Source organism: Mixophyes fleayi, chromosome 4 (assembly GCF_038048845.1).
Source record: "Mixophyes fleayi isolate aMixFle1 chromosome 4, aMixFle1.hap1, whole genome shotgun sequence".
Lineage (NCBI taxonomy): Eukaryota > Metazoa > Chordata > Amphibia > Anura > Limnodynastidae > Mixophyes > Mixophyes fleayi.
This window is the reverse complement of record NC_134405.1, coordinates 83,945,994-83,966,883: the sequence shown is the minus strand read 5'-3', so window position 1 is coordinate 83,966,883 and position 20,890 is coordinate 83,945,994. Positions and strand designations below refer to the sequence as shown.

The following is a 20,890-nucleotide window of genomic DNA, read 5'->3' as shown; positions in this document are numbered from 1 at the left end:
TATAAAGTACTTAAATTATATGGTCTAATGCTAGAAATTCAATTTTCCTCGACCACTTTGATCCAGTAGAATGGCTACAAGTGGCATGATTCTATTGGCTACTGAGAAGATGGGGAGGGGTTAGTGTGTCTATTCAAAAATGTCTGTCTTTTGCCCTTGGTAGAAAAAAACATTGCATTTTCTATAGATTCTTTATTTTATAATTATAGGACATGTTTGGTCATGTCCAGTTTTTGCTTTGGTTGTAAGTGGCACTACCCTGACTAAACAACTAGAAAATTAGGAAGACCATTTTCAATATGTGCAAATGCACAATTTTCACAACTACTAAGCTTAAAATAATAAACACTATCTGTCCTCTAAAATGCATACTGGGAATCCTTTTTTCTGAATTGTTTTCCCCTAATGTTTCACCAATACATGCCTATTTCTAAGGTTTATTTTTCTATTGATGCCAAAAATGTCAAGGTTATTAAAAAAAATTAAAAAAAATAAGAAGCTTATGGGAGGGAGGAAGGGGAGGGGGTAATTGAAAAACTTGTAAACTTTTATTTATAAAAAAAAAAATGATTTTTAGATTTCTGGGAACATTGTTGAACCACAGCTCCTATTATTCTATCTACCTAGTTGCGAATCAGCTTTTACAGTAGCTGGACAGCCTCCGACTGCGTAACCCTTTTAACTCTTACACTAACAGAGGCCAGTAAGTACTGCGCTGGACTCCTGTTAAGACTAACAAAGTTGTGGTTTAATGTGGCATAACATAAAATAGATCTATTTGTCAATTACACTGCCTTATCAATCATATTTAACATGACCCATATATGCACACAAGAAATACATAGTAAACATGGAATTTTTAATGTTTTTAGTAACTTAACACGGCTGGGAAACCGTTAACTGACATGCCGGACTCTAAGTATGGATCACAAAGCAAACCTTTATGTACAGCGACAGGGAACTGTTTGCTTGAGATAAACCTCGGGTGTTTTTGCAAGTTGTCCGTGGTTTGCAGACTATAATCTACTTTGCGGCAGAAGCTGGACTTTGTCGCAGTCACTTTAAGGGAATTAAAAAATAGAACTTGTGAGAACTTGCTCCATGGGTGTATTATTTTATCTTTACTATACATAATGATATTCTTGTGACCTTTTTGTTGAATGGTTATGAAAAAAAAAAAAAAGTAGCGATTGTAAAATATTTGTATCCTGCATTCACAAAAGTAAATATAATGGCTTTTACCGTGTACTCTACCCTCGACTGTGTCGTCTTTCAAACAAATTGTATGACTCTGAGACTTGCATACCAAGTGTTTGCCCCCTCTAAATTCCATTTACTGGTGAGAAGTATTTATGACCTCCTCCTCTTCTTGTATTCGCAAACAATGGATAAACTGAACTTGTAAAGTTCGTGCTCTGCCAGCATTTCAGCGTGACAAACTTTCAAGCAGTCCTTCGCTTTAGTTTATTTCTTTAACGTTTTTGTTTATATTTGTATATGCCGTAAGCTGGCCTTATACAGGCTGATCTTGCCACATGGCGTGAGCAGAGCACACAGGATCATTGTCCAATACGGTTCCACACATAGCTGGCCAACCTGGGCGAGTTTGGGCCTACTTGCTTCTGGCAATCACTAGGGCCCCATGAAAAGCTGACTCTGCAAAATGGCTGATGCTAAATACTATATTTATCTAATAGAAAAAACAATATGCTTTATTGTTTTGTTCTACAGTCCTCTCCAGCTTGTGTCCTTTACTCCTGGTCCTCATACAATATGCCAGTGGCTGAGATATGACCTTATGGTCCTCAGGAAGTAAAGACATGAGAGTGAGATTGGTAATGTTGTCAGCTGAAAAAGTAGACCCAGGGATATGGCAATGTTAGTAAAGGTCATGCTGCTTCTGAGTAGGAGAATGTCAGCAACAATACATCAAAAATATTAGGCACATTCCCTTACATCTCAGTAACTGAAAGAGTATTCTGATGTGAGATCTTACCCTGAGAAATGTAATGGTTTCACTTTTACAATAGTGGACATCTTTAACTTTATCCTGGATATCTTCAGACCACTGTTATCCCTACTGTACAGTAATATGAGATGAAGTATATCATTGGAGGAGCACCTTCTTGTTACAATCAGGTATGTTTATGGTTAGTGGTGATATGTTCTGAGTTTATATTATGAAAAGTATTTAATGACTTCAACTCCATAAAGTCTTTTAACCCTGTGCAATACACAATAACATATACCTGCCACTAGCCTCTTACCTAGCTGCCTTCACTAATAATATAGTTTTCTCTTTTCATGACCGACCCTCTTCACCAACACCACCACCGCTCCTTTCTTTCTTTCCTTTATGTTTAGTAATGTATATCACTTTATTTTAAACTTTGTTTTTTTTCTATTTCCTCTATTGCTACCTCCCCACCAGACCTCCTTTAAAATAATTGTAGCACTGCTCTTCCTATTCTACTCATCAAACCCTGTCACCGAAAACAGAAGGTGTTTTCACCGAGTTTCTATTTTAAATTTTCTCTTCTCCTTAGAGAGTACTTTCAGCTCGGCCTTATTCTTCTTTATTGCAGCTTTTAGTTCTTTCAAACGCTGTTCTAGCTCCTCTCTCGTCTCTTCAGTTTGAACATACTTTGGCACTACATTATGAGCTGCATTGTTTTCTTCAACCACTTGGTTGGGTAATAAAATGTCTGTATTGTAGGTATAGGTGTTGTCTTCTCTGAGATTCCCCATCAGCTCATTTATGGCAGCTGAGAGAGACTGTAAAATATCAATGTTTTGTGTTTCACGCAGTTGACAACCTTGCATGGAAGCCATAGTAGACTCCTGAACGTTCTCCTCTTCAGAGAGGTCAATTTGTATATAAAGAACACGCACCTACCAAGAGCTGCTTATCCACACTGTAGATTTACAGGAAGCCAGGTGTCTGTGGTACAGAATGTAGAGTGAACAGTACAGTTCTGTAACAAAACCCAATATGACGTAATGCGGACAATTTGCCTTTACATTTTTTTGCTATTAAAATTTACATTACAAAAAAAGTAGTTTAATATCCCAGAGAAGGTAAACACACCTGGATATGAGAAATACCATCATCTTTTTATTTTATATTTTAATATGTATATTTTACACACAGTAATGTACCCCCAATGAATTGTATAAAAGCATCTAGCTTATCCTAAGTATAGTTATGTTTTAATAGTAGTTATTCATATTTCCCATCATGCTCTCCTTTCTCTACCAAATTATATATTTATAGATAAAAAATAATTGAAATGTGTGTGTGTGTGTGTATGTATATGTTATATATATATATATATATATATATATATATATATATATATATATATATATATATATATATATATATATATATATATATATATATATCTATCTCACACTTACAACAAAAATATTGTGGTATAATCATTGCTGCAGTTTTATTTATTATTAGGTTCTTACCAGCTATAGAATCTTATGTCATTCCATTTTGGAGGATTTTGATTGGCAAAATGACATGAAAGCATTAGGTCTTCTGTAGTAGACTGCATAATCTTGTCATGCCACAATCCAATAAAATTACAATAAATTTTCGTGTTTTTTTATTTTATTTTTATTTTTTTTTCTAAAAGGTGTATTATTTACAGTCTTGAGCAGGGGTGGATTGGGAACTTAAAGTGGCCTCATGTAGGTGGGGCCAACACAAAGTAGACAGGGTTAGCATGCAGTTAGCCCTGCACACACAGTGATAAGTCGGGCCAATGACTGATAGTGATAACAGAACAGGTATTGCGGTGGTATATGTTCCTCCACAAAACTTGCTAAATAGGGTTTCCCATGCAAAGAAGTCTTTCCTCTGACAGCGATAATGCTGCTATCACCGGCAGTAGCCCCTGCAAATGGAAAGATTGCCGTTGCATCGGGAACCCTTTGAAGTGATAAAAGCCCTATTGATTTATTGAATGGCTTTTAGTCCTTTCATAAATCAGCCCCACAGTGCGTGCAAAACCTTCAATGAGGAATCCCTGAACAGCAGTGTCTGAAAACCCCATTAGCGCGTACACTAGTGGGGTTTTGAGCATGATGAATAAGACACATAATGTACCAAAAGTCAGAAATCAGGTGCTTACCTGTCATTCAAAGGTTCAACTGTGGTGTTGAACACTGTTGTGCTTCTGTTTCTAAACGGCACTTCAGATTGGCACTGGAGGCCATTGGGGGCAGATGGGAGAAAAAAAGATGGAGGACATATAAGTTGAGGTTAATAGGAGACATACACACAAAGGAGGAGAAAGAAAGGGACAGGCAGAGCTCTAATTGCAAAATGTTCAATAACGGAAATTTAAAGAATATCAATGTTCAACTGAAGAATACTGCTAAAATAAGCACAGTCAGGGCACATTGTCTGGGGCAAGTGGATGGGAAGGGGGTCGGAGATAGGGCTTGAGAGGGACAGTCAAAGAATGAAGGGGAAAATGGAGTCTGAGCTGGAAAGAGAAGAAGAGGGTAAGTAAAGTCAGGTTGGCAGGCTACTGCACTTCCTCAGAGGAGGCTGCTCCTTCATTTATTCAGAGGAAGCAAGTGGAAGGAGGAGATAAATGGAAGGGAGGTCAACATGGGGGCAGGAATGTGCATTTGTACAGAGGCTGTGGTGCCTTTGTAAGTGGATGTGCGGGAATCTGTAAGGAAACAGGCAGCACACATTTCAGCCTGTCCAAATACTGTCCCAAATAATTTAGCTTGCCCAAGTGGCTCCATGATGTCATGGAGGGGGGAATTCATCTACCTGGATAACTCCTGGTAAGGTCTATGGCCACTTCCGCCTCTGGTCCTGAAAATTTAAGTTTTCTGGAATAATAAGCTTTCTATGAAAAAAAAATAACATATAGGCTCTATATACAAAAATTCTCTATATGCAATTCAGTATTTACAGAATATTCAAATTTTGACATTTCTAAATCACTAATTACTGTGCTGTATTGCAGAAATATATATTATAAAATGTACAGTACTACCAACCCAGCGTCTGGTAGTGAGTTTACCGCAGACAGAACTCCATCCACTAAAGCTGACATAGTGACTGTTCTCTTGGAAATTAAAACCATAAAACAGATCATTAAAGATGAAGCCTCCAAGGTGATTCTGGCCTTTCAACAGAAGTCACGAACATCAGAAACTGAGTGGATACGCTCTGAAGTTATTATTTTTTAAAAGTTCTCGGAACATGAATTCGCTCAACTGAGGAATACCCTTCAGTAATTAACAGATACAGGAAAAGTTGTAACAACCTCAGGATCCGCAACATACCCAAGACAATGGACGTCCCCAACTTGAATATCTCCTCCGTATTTTCAGGCTGCTGGCACCTACAGTACCAGATACACTGATTCTTGATAGAGCCCACTGATCTCTTTGACCCTGGCCACAGGACTCTGATGTCCCAAGTGACGTAATTATATGCCTTCACCATTCCAAATTTTCAAAGAGGCGAGATCGTGCACCAAGGTCACGTGATGGTGCAAAGCTACTCATTTATTAAGACCTGACTCCCTCAATTCTACTCAAATGCAGAGAGACGAAGGACATAAGTCAAACATGTAATAACAAAATCAAATACAGATTGAATCTTCCCTTCTCTTTTCAAGTATAATCTGTAGGTAAAATGCTATCTACTAGATCACCAGATGAGGGTCTCATTATGCTCAGGAAGCTGAAAATCCCAAATCCGCCATCCCTGACTAGACACACCTACAGAAAGTGGCAAAGATCCTCTAACCTAAAGAGCTCCTAGATAGGTCTGACAATCTGCCTTTTCCAAATTCATAAATCCTTTGGCTACAACTTTGGTTACTATATACTATGTAGTTGCCCTGCCCCAAGTTTCCAAGGCAGGTGCATGGTTCCAGACAGTTTCCTTGAGACTGGTTTCTCTAATTTATGGAAATTATCAAGGCTCCTTTGTTCAAGTCTATGTTCAGGTTTTTTTTTTAACTATAATAGTCCATACTTTTGAATCATAGTAGTTTTTCTTATAGACTCTACAGGACATTCACGATAAGATGTACGACCACTTGTGTAGCATATCTTACATGAAATTGCTCTGTGCATGCTCAAGAACGGACCAATTTATGTCCAGAAAAAAAAATTACACAACTGCCCAAGACTTGAAATGTGTAACGGGGAAAGGAAGCGGCAGACTAACGTAGCCAATGTACAAAGGGCTTTTCAACGCAGATGCCGCCAATTCAAGTCCTGGGTTTCTTGTAAGTATGCTTGTTTTCAGTTGTAGAGTACACGTACGTGCACCACTTGCTAGTATGCAAGAAACATAGACTATAGAAAAAGCATTTTTTTTTTATTATTTCTATAAATGATTATACTGTTAAGTTGTTCTTAGTTTATTTGTTTTTTAATGCTTTCTAATGTCATATTTTATTGTACATACACATGTGCGTATACTGTTGTTTGTGTCTACGTACAGAAAGTACTGTTTAACCAAAGTGTACTTCTACCCAGATTCACCCCAAAATATATCTTGAGGTAGTCTTGGATTTGAATACGGATAGAACTATCCTCAATTTCTTTGCTTGTTTTTAAAACACAGCTTGCTTACAAGTTGTACTAGGACTTGAATCAGGCCCTATATCTCCAGTATTTACAGTTTTTCTACTAAAGCTATTGTTTTTTTCTTTGTATGCTTTTTGTTTGTTTGTTTAGGCTGGAGTTCATCCATAATCTGCTGTCTCCTGTACTAGGTCTAGGAACAAGTTCCATTCCTCCACAAGTGTCAGATGAATTCTAGACACGGCGATTGGATAAGTTGTACATTACTGTGATTTATTGTTAAACTGTTGCTGTTAAGACTATGTGAGCTATGATTTATATTGCACAACATCTAACTCTCCAATTACCCAGTTGTACTAATACTTCACCTCACTTAACCCATATTCTTTATCCTGTACATATATCAACATAACATAGTACCTCACTCACTTTGGACTCTAAGGTCTTAAAATCATCTTCCCCTCTAATATGGTACAGTCAATGCCAAACTACCCTCCTCTGCTCCTTAAGACCAGTTTTGTACAGCTTAAGTGTTTCCGTCACTTCCCTCTTTGGGTGTGATTCCTTGGGCTATCTATGTTAATGACCCTAACCCTCTTATCCTCCTTATGTTTTCAAACTCCTATTCAAAACTACCTCCCTCTCTGTAAGGCCATCTCCCATAACCCCTGGTGGCTTTTCCCTCCCCTTCACCCTTCCCTTGCCCCCTCCTCATCCACAAGGCAACCTCCTCGGAGCCCTGGTACAAAAACTTCCATCATTTCCCTCCAGCTGTTAATTCCATCTACATATGTCTATTAAAATACTAACCTTTAACGACAAAGATCTGAATTGTCCCCAGTAATGTTTGGCAGAGCTCCCAGTATTCAACCACGGAGAATTTGTGAAAACAAAAACTGTGCTCTTTTTTTAAAGTAAGAATTACACAGATAAATAATTTGATGCAGACAATGGTAATACAGAAAGCTTCAGTCCATATACTCCACAGATAACAGATGCTGAGTACAACACAATCAATATTATAATGGCAGAAATAGTAGACACAGTCAAAACTGATAATGCACTAAATAAACAGCAGAAACTGGATATTCACAGGTGATAGCTGGATGCTGGAAAATCACCAGGAGGTAGCAGGAATATAGCAACATGCTAAGAGGCACAGTCTATAAATTACAGGAGCTGAAGGCTTACTTATTTCTTGACTGCAGCAGAGGCTGGATAATCACAGGTGATAGCTGGAGGCTCAACGAAAGAAGTACAGAGAAGGGTCAGCAAGCGAGAGTCAAAACCCAGAGATCCACAATGGTACCAAGGAGCAAACAGAAGTGAAATCAACAAAGCCAGATTCAGGTTCACAGGGAAATGTGCAAAACAATAAGCCAAGCAGGAGTCTGATTCAAGGAGACCAATCAGGTACAGATGACAGGAGTACCCGAGTTTGAGACCAGGAACAGTAGCAATTGATGAACTGGCACCAGTATGCTGACTATGAAGACCAGACACAGGTGTTCAGGATTCAAGACAAAAGATGAGGGCTTAACCCCTTGCAGGTAGGATATCATACAGTCAAAGCAGCATCCAACGAGGAGATGATGTACTGCAGACAGAGGCAGATTGTGACACTTTCTACTCTGTTTCACTCGCTAGAACAGATGAGAGGATATGTAGTTTTCCTCCAAGATTCACATTTTGCCACTTGGACCTAAGGTCTCAGCACTTTCCCTTCTCCTTCCACTCATTTGTCCCCACAGGTGTAAAAAAAAAAAAAAAGTCTAACGTTTACACCCTCTAGTATCACCCATAACCCACAGGGGCGATACCTCATTTTGGTGGGAGAACTGAACAACCACTTTTATACTTTAAAAAAAATGTGTATGTTCCCAACACAGACCAAGCCCCTTTCTTTCATAACCTAAAAGACATTTTGTCACTACACAGAAAAGGTAATGTGGTCATGGCCTGTGACTCTAAAAACACTAGATAGCCACCTGGACAGGTCCAAGCAGCACCCCCACCCCACTTAATGTCTGGCGCACCTCTTCACCCAGCACCTCTTATTTGATGCCTAGGGGATTAGTGAGAGACCTCCTCGGTACACAATGTCCATACTAGATTAAACAACATTTTCTTAATATTTTCCCTGCCCAGAATGTCTCCAATGCCTCCATTTTTCCCAGCACATGGTCAGACGATGGTCCAGCCATGGCGGCTGATCTAATGGACTGGACAGCGTCAATGCTTCTGGCATCTTAATGACAGGACTATCCTTAACCCCCAATTACGGAAGCAAATAGACACTCAGATTAGAGATTATTTTACAACAAACGCAACCCCAATAGTCTCTCATAGGCTACTATGGGATGGCCATAAATCAGTGATTAGGGGTAATTTGAACAAAGCTGCAGCTTACACCAAAAAAACATGTGACTAAAACATTTATGATATCTCTGAACAGATAAATATCCTAGATCATTTTCACAAAAACACTGGGCCAGTTGAAGATTATGACAAGCTGGCTCAGCCAGCGTATATCTAAACTAGTTTCGGCTCAAGCTAAAAATTCCCTCAAATGGCTGATCCAGTCTTTTTACGAAAAGGGGATAAAGTTGACAGGTTACTGGCCTCTAGATTAAGACTAAATTATCCAACAGTAATGTCCTGTTGGTTAGGTCTGCCACTGGTAATTTAATTTAGGATCCCAAACAAATTATTGTTGAATTCCTTAAATTCTATACTAAGCTTTATAATATTGACCACATTACAAACGCACCCCTTCCAGTTGTTGAATCAGCACAAGATTTTGTAGCCCAATGTCATCTACCTAAGCTCACAACAGGCTCACTGCAGGTACTGGATGCTAAGACTAAAGAGAGAAGGGTAGCAGAAGTTCTCAAAAAAATTAAAATAAATAGATCCCCCTGGCTCAGATGGCTTCACCGCCCCCTACTACAAACCATTTAGTGCTGTCTTTTCCCCTCTCTTTACCTCCCTCTTCAACAATTTTTAAAACCTAATACCTTTTCAAAAGAAGCTCTAGAGGCCCATACAATTGTTATTCCAAAACAGAGCAAAGACCCATCCAACTGCACTCGCCACCACCCAATTATTTATTTTAACACGGATGTCAAAATCTATGCGAAATTCTACTGAAACACCATGAATATGGTGCTACCCTAATTAGTATACCGTAGATTTTGTCTGAGGCAAAAAAGTCTGCAACAACACCAGGAGGGTGGTTTGCCATATTTATACCATAAACTCTCCGAATTCCCCAACACTAGTGCTTTCTCTTGATGCGGAGAAAGCTTTCAATAAAGTCAGTTGGCCACTTATGCTCGATAATCTACATCAATCTGGGATCAGGGAAGATTTCTTGCAGTGGATACATGATCTTTACTCAGATCCCTTGGCCAGGCTCTGGGTGAGTGGTGTTCTAGCTGAGACCTTTGATATCACCTACAGCACTAGGCAGGAGTGTCCCATTTCGCCCCTTATATTTGCATATCATTACTTATCATTGAGCTCTTGTCCATGACAATATATTTATCCACAGACATTAATGGCATGTGGTGGGCTTAGATGAGTACAAAATCTCCTTGTTCACCTTAACATCTCTGCACGCATCCTGAACTTTTTTAAGGTCTTATCTTTGGGATATAAGATTATTTTTTCGAACCCTCCTTCTATCCTTGAACTCCGCAAATCCAACTACAAAAATTCATGGAAACCTAATAAAATAAAATAAAATATATAGGCGATATCATCACTGGCACATATGACTCTCTCTAAAAGGAAAACTTGTCCCATAATCTATTAAATTGGGCCTCTCGCTGCAGCAAGACTCATCTTCCTCTATTGCTCGTTTACTTCTGCCTTCTCTCTCTGCCAAACATTACACTGGCTCCCCTTCCCCTACAGAACCTCTTGAAATGTCTCATCCTCATGTACAAGACCCTCTTTATCTTCACTACTCCTAACCACTATCCAACCTCATCTTCATGCATACTCCTTGCAGCAAAAGACATGACAGGACTTGTGAAGAAGTCAGACAGTGGACAGACATGGGACAATAAGTAGAAAGGACCCTGCCCGTGAGAGTTTACATTCTAGAGAAAGGGGTGGAGAGAGACAGGAGGACCAACTGGGAGAAGATGGAGATATCAGGCGAAGGAAGAGGAGGTGATAGGATAGGCGAGCTTGAAAAGCTGAGTTTTGAGTAAGCATTTGAAGGATTGAAGGTTGGGGGAGAGTTGAGAGAGGCATATAGTACATGGAATTTTTAATGTTTTTAGAAATTTAATATGGCTGGGACAGATCACAAAGCAAACTTTTATGTACAGCAACAGTGAACTGTTTGCTTTAACTCAGACATTTTAGCAAGTTGTCCATGGTTTGCAGACTATAATCTACTTGGCAGCAGTCACTTTAGCATAAAGGGAAATAAAAAATAAAACTTGTGACAATTTGCTCAATGGATGTATAATTATTTTATCTTTTTATTTTAATATACTTGATAAAGAGGCTTATTCGTCACACCTCTCCTCTATAGGGATAGGTATAAATCTGTCTGCAGGAACAACTGCAGACTGGTTTCCCATGCAGAACACAAACACACAGGTGCACCACAGAGGTGTAATTGGTTTGTTGTTTTCTTTGATTGGTTTGTAGTGCTTGGGTTGAGGTTAAAAAAAACTGTCTGCTCTTGTGGGCTGGACGACCGATGCCAGCTAGTTGACCGGTGATTAGACAGGTGTTCTGTGTTTAGCTAAAGCGAGGGTCACCTAGGGGTAAATGTATTACAGTGCGGATTTGGCAAGCCGCTGATATTCAGTGACTTTTGCAAGGGAAATTTAAACCGGCAATGACTTTAAACGCAAAACTTGTTTTGCCAAAAATTGTCAACTTCACACTTTAATACATTTACCCCCTGGTGTCATTCTGACAAAAACTGCTATGTTATTTATGACGTGAACATTAAAAAAAGCATAATTTTCCCAAGCAAGAAGTGGTTTGTGTCTGTCATTTGCTGGGTGTTCTATCACAGTACATAATGATACTGTTGTGACTTTTTGTTGAATCGTTATTTTAAAAACAAAAACTGTAAAGTATTTGTATCTTGCATTCACAAAAGTAAATATAATGGCTTTTAGTGTGCACTCCATCCTGGACTGTGTCGTCTTTCAAACAAAGCCCATGAGACATACAGTCAGGTCCATAAATATTGGGACATCGACACAATTCTCATATTTTGGGCTCTATACACCACCACAATGGATTTGAAATGAAACAAACAAGATGTGCTTTAACTGCAAACTTTCAGCTTTAATTTGAGGGAATTTACATCCAAATCAGGTGACCAGTGTAGGAATTACAACGGTTTCTATATGTGCCTCCCACTTTTTATGGGACCAAAAGTAATGGGACAATCGACTCAAAAGCTATTTCATGGACATGTGTGGGCTATTCCATCGTTATTTCATCATCAATTAAGCAGGTAAGAGGTCTGGAGTTGATTCTAGGTGTGACATTTGCATTTGGAATCTGTTGCTGTCGACTCTCAATATGAGATCCAAAGAGCTGTCACTATCAGTGAAGCAAGTCATCATTAGGCTGAAAAATCAAAACAAACCTATCAGGGAGATAGCAAAAATATGAGGTGTGGCCAAATCAACTATTTGGAACATTCTTAAAAAGAAAGAACGCACCGGAGAGCTCAGCAACACCAAAAGACCCGGAGGACCACGGAAAACAACTGTGGTGGATGACAGAAGAATTTCTTCCCTGATGAAGAAAAACCCCTTTACAACAGTTGGCCAAATCAAGATCACTCTCCAGGAGGTAGGTGTATATGTGTCAAAGTCAACAATCAAGAAAATACTTCACAAGAGTGAATATAGAGGGTTCACCACAAGATGTAAACCATTGGTGGGCCACAAAAACAGGAAGACCAGATTAGAGTTTGGCAAACAACATCTAAAAAAGCCATTACAGTTCTGGAACAACATCCTATGGACAGATGAGACAAAGATCAACTTGTACCAGAGTGATGGGAAGAGAAGTGTATGGAGAAGGAAAGGAACTGCTCATGATCCAAAACATACCACCTAATCAGTGAAGCATGGTGGTGGTAGTGTCATGGCGTGGGCATGTATGGCTGCCAATGGAACTGGTTCCCTTGTATTTATTGATGATGTGACTGCTGACAAAAGCAGCAGGAAGTATTCTGAAGTGTTTTGGGCAATATTATCTACTCATATTCAGTCAAATGCTTCAGAACTTATTGGACGGCGCTTCACAGTGCAGATGGACAATGACCCGAAGCATACTGCCAAAGCAACCAAAGAGTTTTTTAAGGCTAAAAAGTGGAATGTTATGCAATGGCCAAGTCAATCACCTGACCTGAATACGATTGAGCATGCATTTCGCTTGATAAAGACAAAACTAAAGGGAAAATGCCCCAAGAACAAGCAGGAACTGAAGACATTTGCAGTAGAGGCCTGGCAGAGCATCACCAGGGATGAAACCCAGCGTCTGATGATGTCTATGCGTTCCAGACTTCAGGCTGTTATTGACTGCAAAGGATTTGCAACAAAGTATTAAAAAGTGAAAGTTTGATGTAGGATTGTTTAGTTTGTCCCATTACTTTTGGTCCCTTAAAAAGTGGGAGGCACATATAGAAACCGTTGTAATTCCTACACTGGTCACCTGATTTGGATGTAAATTCCCTCAAATTAAAGCTGAAAGTTTGCAGTTAAAGCACATCTTGTTTGTTTCATTTCAAATCCATTGTGGTGGTGTATAGAGCCCAAAATATGAGAATTGTGTCGATGTCCCAATATTTATGGACCTGACTGTATATCAAGTCTTTGCTCCCTATAAATTCCCTTTACAGGTGAGAAGAATTTATGACCACCTCGTTAACAATGAATAAACTGAACTGATATAGTTTAAAATGCTAGCAGAGCAGATGACAGAGTATCAACTTTAATGGAGACCTCCGCTTTAGTTTTTTTCCAGTGTTTATAGTTGCATATTCCTTAAGCTGGCCTTGTGCAGGCTGATCTTGCCCCTTGGCGTGAATAAGCAGTAGCAAAACGAACGTTAGAGAAATAGGGAACGTTGCCATGACGTAATTTTAGAGAGACAGTTGGGTAGTGTAACTGGGACATAGACAATGGCAGTGGACTTTAAATCTCATGAATCGGAACTAAATATGCTGTGAGCATATGTGGTCTGCCTGTTAAACATAAGCTAACACGCTCTGGTGAACAGGAACTTTGTTCGCCCCAGAATATAACAAACAGGACAGAAACAGACATTTGTATCTGGACTCACTGTTCATTCATGCACAAAATATTTCTGCTACACTAATATCAGATGTGTACACAATATGGTACAATTGTAACAGCCACTTATAATATGCATGGGTATTTCCATTAGATATGCTGAATAAAGTGCATTATTAACAGTTTGATGAATGACTGCAGATCAAGTAGTATGACTTTTAAATATTAGATATTTCTGAACACACAGAAATTACAGCGCAACAGTGAATTTATAAGCTGCTGTGCGCCATCATTTTAGGCACTTCATCGGCGGAGCCTGAAGATGCCGGAGAAGACTGCAAGATTGACAAAAAGAAGAAGAAAGAATTTGTTGGAGAGTGACGGAGAACAGCGGCAGGGAGCCCTTATAAGGGCTGAAAGCTACCCTGCGTTGAAGATGATGGGATCAAGCACAAAGGGCCCGAAGAAGTCAGCGGCTGATTCAAGCAGCAGTGGCAGAGCGAGGAGCAATGCCGAGGTGGTCAGCGGTTCCCCAGGGACAGGTAGACCCCTACTGGGAACCCCTTCTTCCGAACCCCCGCCCGCACCTCTTTCCCACAACGGGCACTAGGCCCGAGGCGCATACCGGGCATTAGGCCTGAGCGGCAGATAGATTAGTGGGGTACAAGACCCCTGGTAGGTAGAAGGACATTAGGTCCTTGTTGATAGCAGGGTGATAGACTCTTATTGTGACACAACAGAGCGCTAGATTTCGGATAGTTTAGAAGGGTGTTAAGCCCTACTTAGTTAATTAGTAGATTGGCATATGAGGCCCCTCTAACCGGTCCGAAAAGGCACCTAAAGTCCTGAGCTCTAAGATGGTAGTCTGAGAGGCTGGGGTTCAGGCCGCAGGCACGGCTGTGTACTAGCGGACCCCAGTGACCTAGTCAAGTGAGTAACAGCAGGGAAGGTGTGTTCATAGTTACTCCTCAGGATCAGGTGAGTACCTGGGGTGTCTAAAAATGGGATTTTAGTTTGTGCAACCTTGTTCCCTTAGGCATTCTACAGCTGCATACATGTCCCATACACGCCAACCAAACCCCCATACATTCCAACAGATATCACCAAATGCCATCAGCCTCTCACATGCCCCTTACTTACCTGTTACATAGATGCTGGAACTCGCGTAGAGTAAGGAGCTAGAGCAGACTACACACTCTCCTCCTTCCCCGATTGGATAGCAGTGATAACGTGACCTCCCTACGTTATGCAGAGGAGATCACATGACGCACAGTGCTGTCAGACGGGCTGTCAGATCTGTGGATGTCGGCACCCCAAGCATTGCTATCAGCCACCGACCAGGAGCCTCAATTTTAAAGTCAAAGAGCCGCGGGTTGGCCACCCCTGCTACAGGATGTAATCTTGTCAATTTAAAAAGGTATTATTACAGACAACACCTAACTGAATAATAGAGGGAGCAAAGCTTTCACATGAATGGCTGATAATCTTCTCCATGTACTTTATGAATGTGTCTTTTCATGACTTTCATACAAAGTAAACATTTTTATATATGAAGCATGGGATTAAAATATATCTTCGAGTAACTTACTATGATTTTTACATTTTATAATGATCTTTCACTACTGTGTTGTTTAAAACGAATGAGCAATTGCTCTTTGGAGGGGGGAGAATATAACAGTTTCTGGTTGTCTAACTTGCTCGACTTGTAAGCGAAAAATTATGTAAACATCTGGAACATGTTCAGTACTGTCAGCAAAAATTCTGACAAGTGTTGCACCTTTGCTATATTTCCCCTGTAACCCTGCTGTTCCAAATGCTTTAAATATAGTGTATACACTTGCTGCACTTTAGATATACATTTGCTTTGCATGCTATAGAGCTGTAAAGGGTATTAGAGGCTGAATAATATAGTCTGGCACCTGAAACACAGCAAGCCTCTAATCATAGGCAAAGTGCACAATGTACAGGCTCTCATAATGAACTGAACTGTGTTCATGTGATACAAATATACAAATGCTGGTTTGGAGTGCTACGCTCTGTCTCCTTGTGTGTTTTCCCCCGGTGGTCTAGTAGCACAGTGGGGCAGTGACCGGCCGTCCGCATGTGAATAGTGGTTGTGTGTGTGTGTGTGTGTGTGTATAAACTCAGCACATATACAAGTGACCTGTGGCTTTATTCTATAACCAGAGCCTGCCCATTACAATTCTGCACAGGCGTGCAGTATATCAGAATCGGCTTATACCCTGCAGATGTGTATACAGGATACTGTTCAATACATAACCTGCATAAGACTGTTGTACCATCCTCTGCTGCACAGCCATTAACCCTGTGAGTACCTGCATTGCTATAGCTGTTACAAGTGTTCAATAAACCAACACCTTGGTTAAGTTTAAACGTGTGTGGCTTAACAACCATATCCAACACTGCTGACACCTTTCCCAGACACCCACAAAGGTTCTGCCAATAACAAGACCCCTCTATGATACTTATACTGTGTCATTCGTATGTCTGCGGAAGAGGCATGCCCGGCGCTCCCATTAGGCAAGGTTAGGCAGTTGCCTAGGGCACCGGGCGCCGTGGGCGCAACACAGAATTAAAATTACTTTAATACTGTGCGGCGACCGCTGACCATACCCTCCACGGCCGCCGCACAGCTTCAGATAAATCCACGGGGAGGGACCATGGATCACCACCGCCGCCCTCCCCTCCAACAGCTGATGGGGTGCTCCGTCTCCTCCCCGCCACTCACTGTCGGGCGTGACATCATCCTAATTGCATTTTCTGCTGAAAATAAGTAATGTTAGTGTAGATCTTTCATATAAACATAGTTCAGCACTAGTCACACCCCCTCCAGCTTGCAATGCTATTAGTTTGGCCCCTCACACTGGTTTCCCTGGTGGGGCCCTTCATGGTCCAGTCCGACCCTGAGTGTTATAGTTACTTACCCAGAGCTGCACATCAGACTGCAGATAACAGGTCATGTACTTTCAGTATTTCCTGTCAAACACTAAAAGCACTAGATAAAAAACTGTAAAAAATAATACACTTGAGACAAAAGTGACAGTGGCCATTTTGTTGAGGCCAAAGTTCATGAAAACATAGGCAGTTGCTCATGGAAAATGTTTCCTAGCCTGCAGACAATGTGTTATAATACATTAAATATACCTTCTAATGGGGAGGATCCATGCGTAGAGAAAGGGGGGGGTATCTGAGTAACTGGACCCCATCCTAAGTAACATGTACCTAGAGCAGCCATAACCCTTAATCAGACCCTACTTTAATCAATGAATACTTGAAAAACATGTTGTGTTGAGAAACTTTTATTTTGAATTAAACTCAAAAACACTCACAATGAAAGCAATTCAATAACACTTGGGTTATTGTGTTAATTGGTGCAACTGTCAGCATCCTATAACAGATATTTTCCGACCTTGGAATAACATTACTAATAGCAATCATGTGCAAATGACACACAACTGATAGTTATATTATAGCATTCAAATATTGTGATATTCTGCTCCGGTCCCAGTGAAATCTATACCATTCAGGAATTTACCTGGTTAATATGATATCTACCTACTGATAACTCACACTTTATTTTTAGGAATATTTTGCTATTAACAATTTTAATTTTTATCTGGCCCAGGGCAGTAATAGATACACTTATCTAACTGGTACCCAATTGTGGAAACTAAATCTATATCCATACATCCCAACTGTTCCTATTTTTGGCGTGATGTCTTGATTCTAAAATGAGAGGGGCTTAATGGCAAAGTGGGTGTGGTTTGCAACAACATGCTCATTTGCAGAAGGAGTTTGGGTGAAACTGGGTGTAGTTGGGGTGAGGGTGGGACTTATTTTGTCCCGCTTTTGGGATTCTGAATGTTGGGAGATATGTCTATATCTCATGACAATGATAGGAATGCCCCTGTAATACTATAACATTATATATATATATATATATATTATTGAGAAAGCACACAGCAACACGGATGAGATAAACATTATATGATAATACAAAACAGAAAATGCAACTGACGCTAAGTGAAGTGGCACAATTCACAAAATATAACAATATCTAAGACTGTGAGCTGAAGAGAGCTGCTGGCCAAAAGGGAGATATTGTGGCTCCCCAATTAAAGTTTGATAAAGAAAAGGGAGGATAGCTAGACTATGAACATCTCACATATTCATATAACTAATAATAAAAATTAGAATAGAAGCCAGTAGCTAAAAATCTACCTTTTCTGTATCTAACATTATATGATATCTGATCAAATTAGATGCCGCAAAGGAGTTCTTATAATAAGCACTGTTAATGTCTAGTGCAGGGTTCTATCTAACCTATTCTCTTAGTGCCCAATTTGGTCACACACGTAGGTGGCCAACTTAGACAAGATCGGGCCTAATTGTTTCTAACATTCACTAGGGCCCTATGAAAGGCTGACTCTGCACCAAGGCAGATAGCAATTTGATTGGATCATTATCGGAGGTGGTTGTAAGCAGTCTTTTTGGAGGCCACGCTACAATATCTGTCCAGCTGTCCAATATTGACAGTAATATGTGACCAGCATTATAACTGTATTTAATGCACAGATCTGAGCTGTTGGTACATATCAGGCAACTCAAATAAACAAAATTGGGCTGGATAATTTTGTGATATATAACAAAATGTGAAAAGTTAAGTTAAATTTTATAATTATTTAATAAAAATAAATAAATGCTCTATATGTCTTGTTGTTTTGTTCTATAGTCGTCTCCAGCTTGTGTCCTTTCCTCCTGGTCCTCCTTATATAATATGTCAGTGGCTGAGATATGACCTTATGTTCCTCAGAAGTACAGAAATGAGAGTGAGATTGGTAATGTTGTGAGCTGAAAAAGTAAACCCAGGCATATGGCAATGTTAGTATAGATCAGTGTTGGCTAACCCGTGACACTCCAGGTGTTGTGAAACTACAAGTCCCAGCATACTTTGTCAATATATAGCAGCTTATTGCTGGAAGGGTATGCTGGGACTTGTAGTTTCACAACACATGGCGTGTCACAGGTTAGCCAACACTGGTATAGATCATGCTGCTTCTGAGTAGGAAAATGTCGGCACCAATACGCCAAAAATATTAGGCACATTCCCTTACATCTCAGTAACTGAAGAGTATTCTGATGTGAGATCTTACCCTGAGAAATGTAATGATTTCACTTCTATGACATGTGGACATCTTTTAATTAATCCTGGATATCTTCAGACCACTGTTATCTCTAATGTACAGTAATATGAGATGAGATATGTCATTGGAGGAGCACCTTCTTGTTACAATAAGGTATGTTAATGGCAAGTGGTGATATGTTCTGTTCTATTATGAAAGTATTTAATGACTTGAACTTGGGGGAAATGTATTTTAGCCCTGGACAACACACAATAACATTTGCTTGCCCCTCGCTTTTTCATTAGCTGCCTTCACCAACAATATCATTTTATCTTTTCATGCTTCCACCAGAGCATGACCAACCCGCCCCCACTTTGTCCTCTACCTTTACATTCCTTGGTTCTCATCCGCTGGTATTTATATATAAAAAACAAAACAAAAAAAAACAACACAATTGATTAAGCAAACTTTAAAGACCTAATAATTTTGGACACTGTTCATGTTTGCCATGTATATCACTTTATTTTTAGAAAAACTTTTGATTGTTTTTTTTTTTATTATTTTATTTCCTCTATTGGTACCTCCCCACCAAAATAATTTTAGCACAGCTATTTTTACTCTGTTCATCAACCCACAAGACCCAAAACAGAAGGTATTTTCATGGAGTGTCTCTTTTAATTTTCTCTTTAGGGATATATCTGCAGCCCAAGGGCTCTCTCCTACATGCCACTGCCAAAGCCACACTCCTGGCATAAAGGGTGATCGATTCAAATGAAGCCTCACAAAAAAAATAACTTTTTTCCTCACCTCTATACTTTTGAGTAAATATCCTCTATTAAAACTGTTGCTGAACATCCTTATAGAAAGTATCAGTCCGAATTCTAAGGGCGGCGGAGCCAGAGGCTCTCCAGCCTTAATTGCAGTCCCTGAAGAAACATGACATTTCTGAAAACATTTCTAAATATTTCTGTCCATTGGATCTTTTATTGGAACCCCATCCTCCAATGGAATAGTAGTTATAGCTGAGAAATTCACTACAGCAGCATCAACCTTAGATACTGAATACCACTTCAGTTTCCATATCTTCTATAGGATGCATGCGATCAAGCCTCTTAGGACTGGATTGACACTTATTTAACAGCTTCCACTCTTTATTTAGAAGATCTATTCTTACGAGATGCACCAAAGAGACTCTAAACTTGTAGACTGGTGATCCTCAAAAAATGCATTTTGTAAAAATGTCAGGGATGTACTGTATCCCCCTGGCCATGTAAATATGTTTAAGAAGTACTTCCACTACCCAATAGTAATTATCTGGACTCCTCCTTGATCCCACCCTCTTCAGTGCCAGATGCGGTGGTAGTTATTAGTGTGACTACCACCATTCCAACTATTACAGCGACCTGAGAATGCAGACTGGTGTAATCCTGACATGTAAAAAATGCAGACTTACTGAGAGTTACACACAAGATTTTCAGCAGATTTGGTATAAAAGCAGACATCAGAACAAGCCGGCACTGTGATGGTCGTCACTTAAAGGGGCGACAGTTACATTGCTGGTATTAAGGGAGCGATGCGAGGACGCGGCTCCTGTCTAATGTTATTTTATACTACGGCTTGCACATTGTACCTTTCCAATGCAGGGAGCAACACGGTTTTTTTGTACAATGCTGTATTATATGCAGTGCTTTTTTTGTTATAGAACTCACCGGAACTGAGTTCCGCCACCTTTAACGGATTTTCCAAGTTTAAAAAGTAACTTTTGAACATTTGATGTTTGTTCCACGTGGACTTGAATCGCCCTATCCAGCTTAGCAGGCCGGAGGCAAAATCATTAAAACAGTGCATGCGGGCTGCTTGTGTGTAAAGTCTGATGAATGC

At 39.9% G+C, this 20,890-nt stretch overlaps 1 long non-coding RNA gene across 2 annotated transcripts; it reads right to left on the bottom strand.

The window, feature by feature from the left end:
* Nucleotides 1-1,711: 1,711 nt before the first annotated feature.
* Nucleotides 1,712-16,872, bottom strand: LOC142151734 (uncharacterized). 2 transcript variants are annotated; one of them, XR_012691234.1, is made up of 4 exons: nucleotides 16,811-16,872; nucleotides 4,802-4,880; nucleotides 4,146-4,219; nucleotides 1,712-2,975 (listed from the first exon to the last, which is right to left on the bottom strand). It is a non-coding gene; the product is annotated as an uncharacterized LOC142151734 (long non-coding RNA). The 2 variants fall into 2 exon arrangements; XR_012691235.1 differs by lacking the exon at nucleotides 4,802-4,880 and having other exon boundaries at nucleotides 16,811-16,862.
* Nucleotides 16,873-20,890: the final 4,018 nt, after the last annotated feature.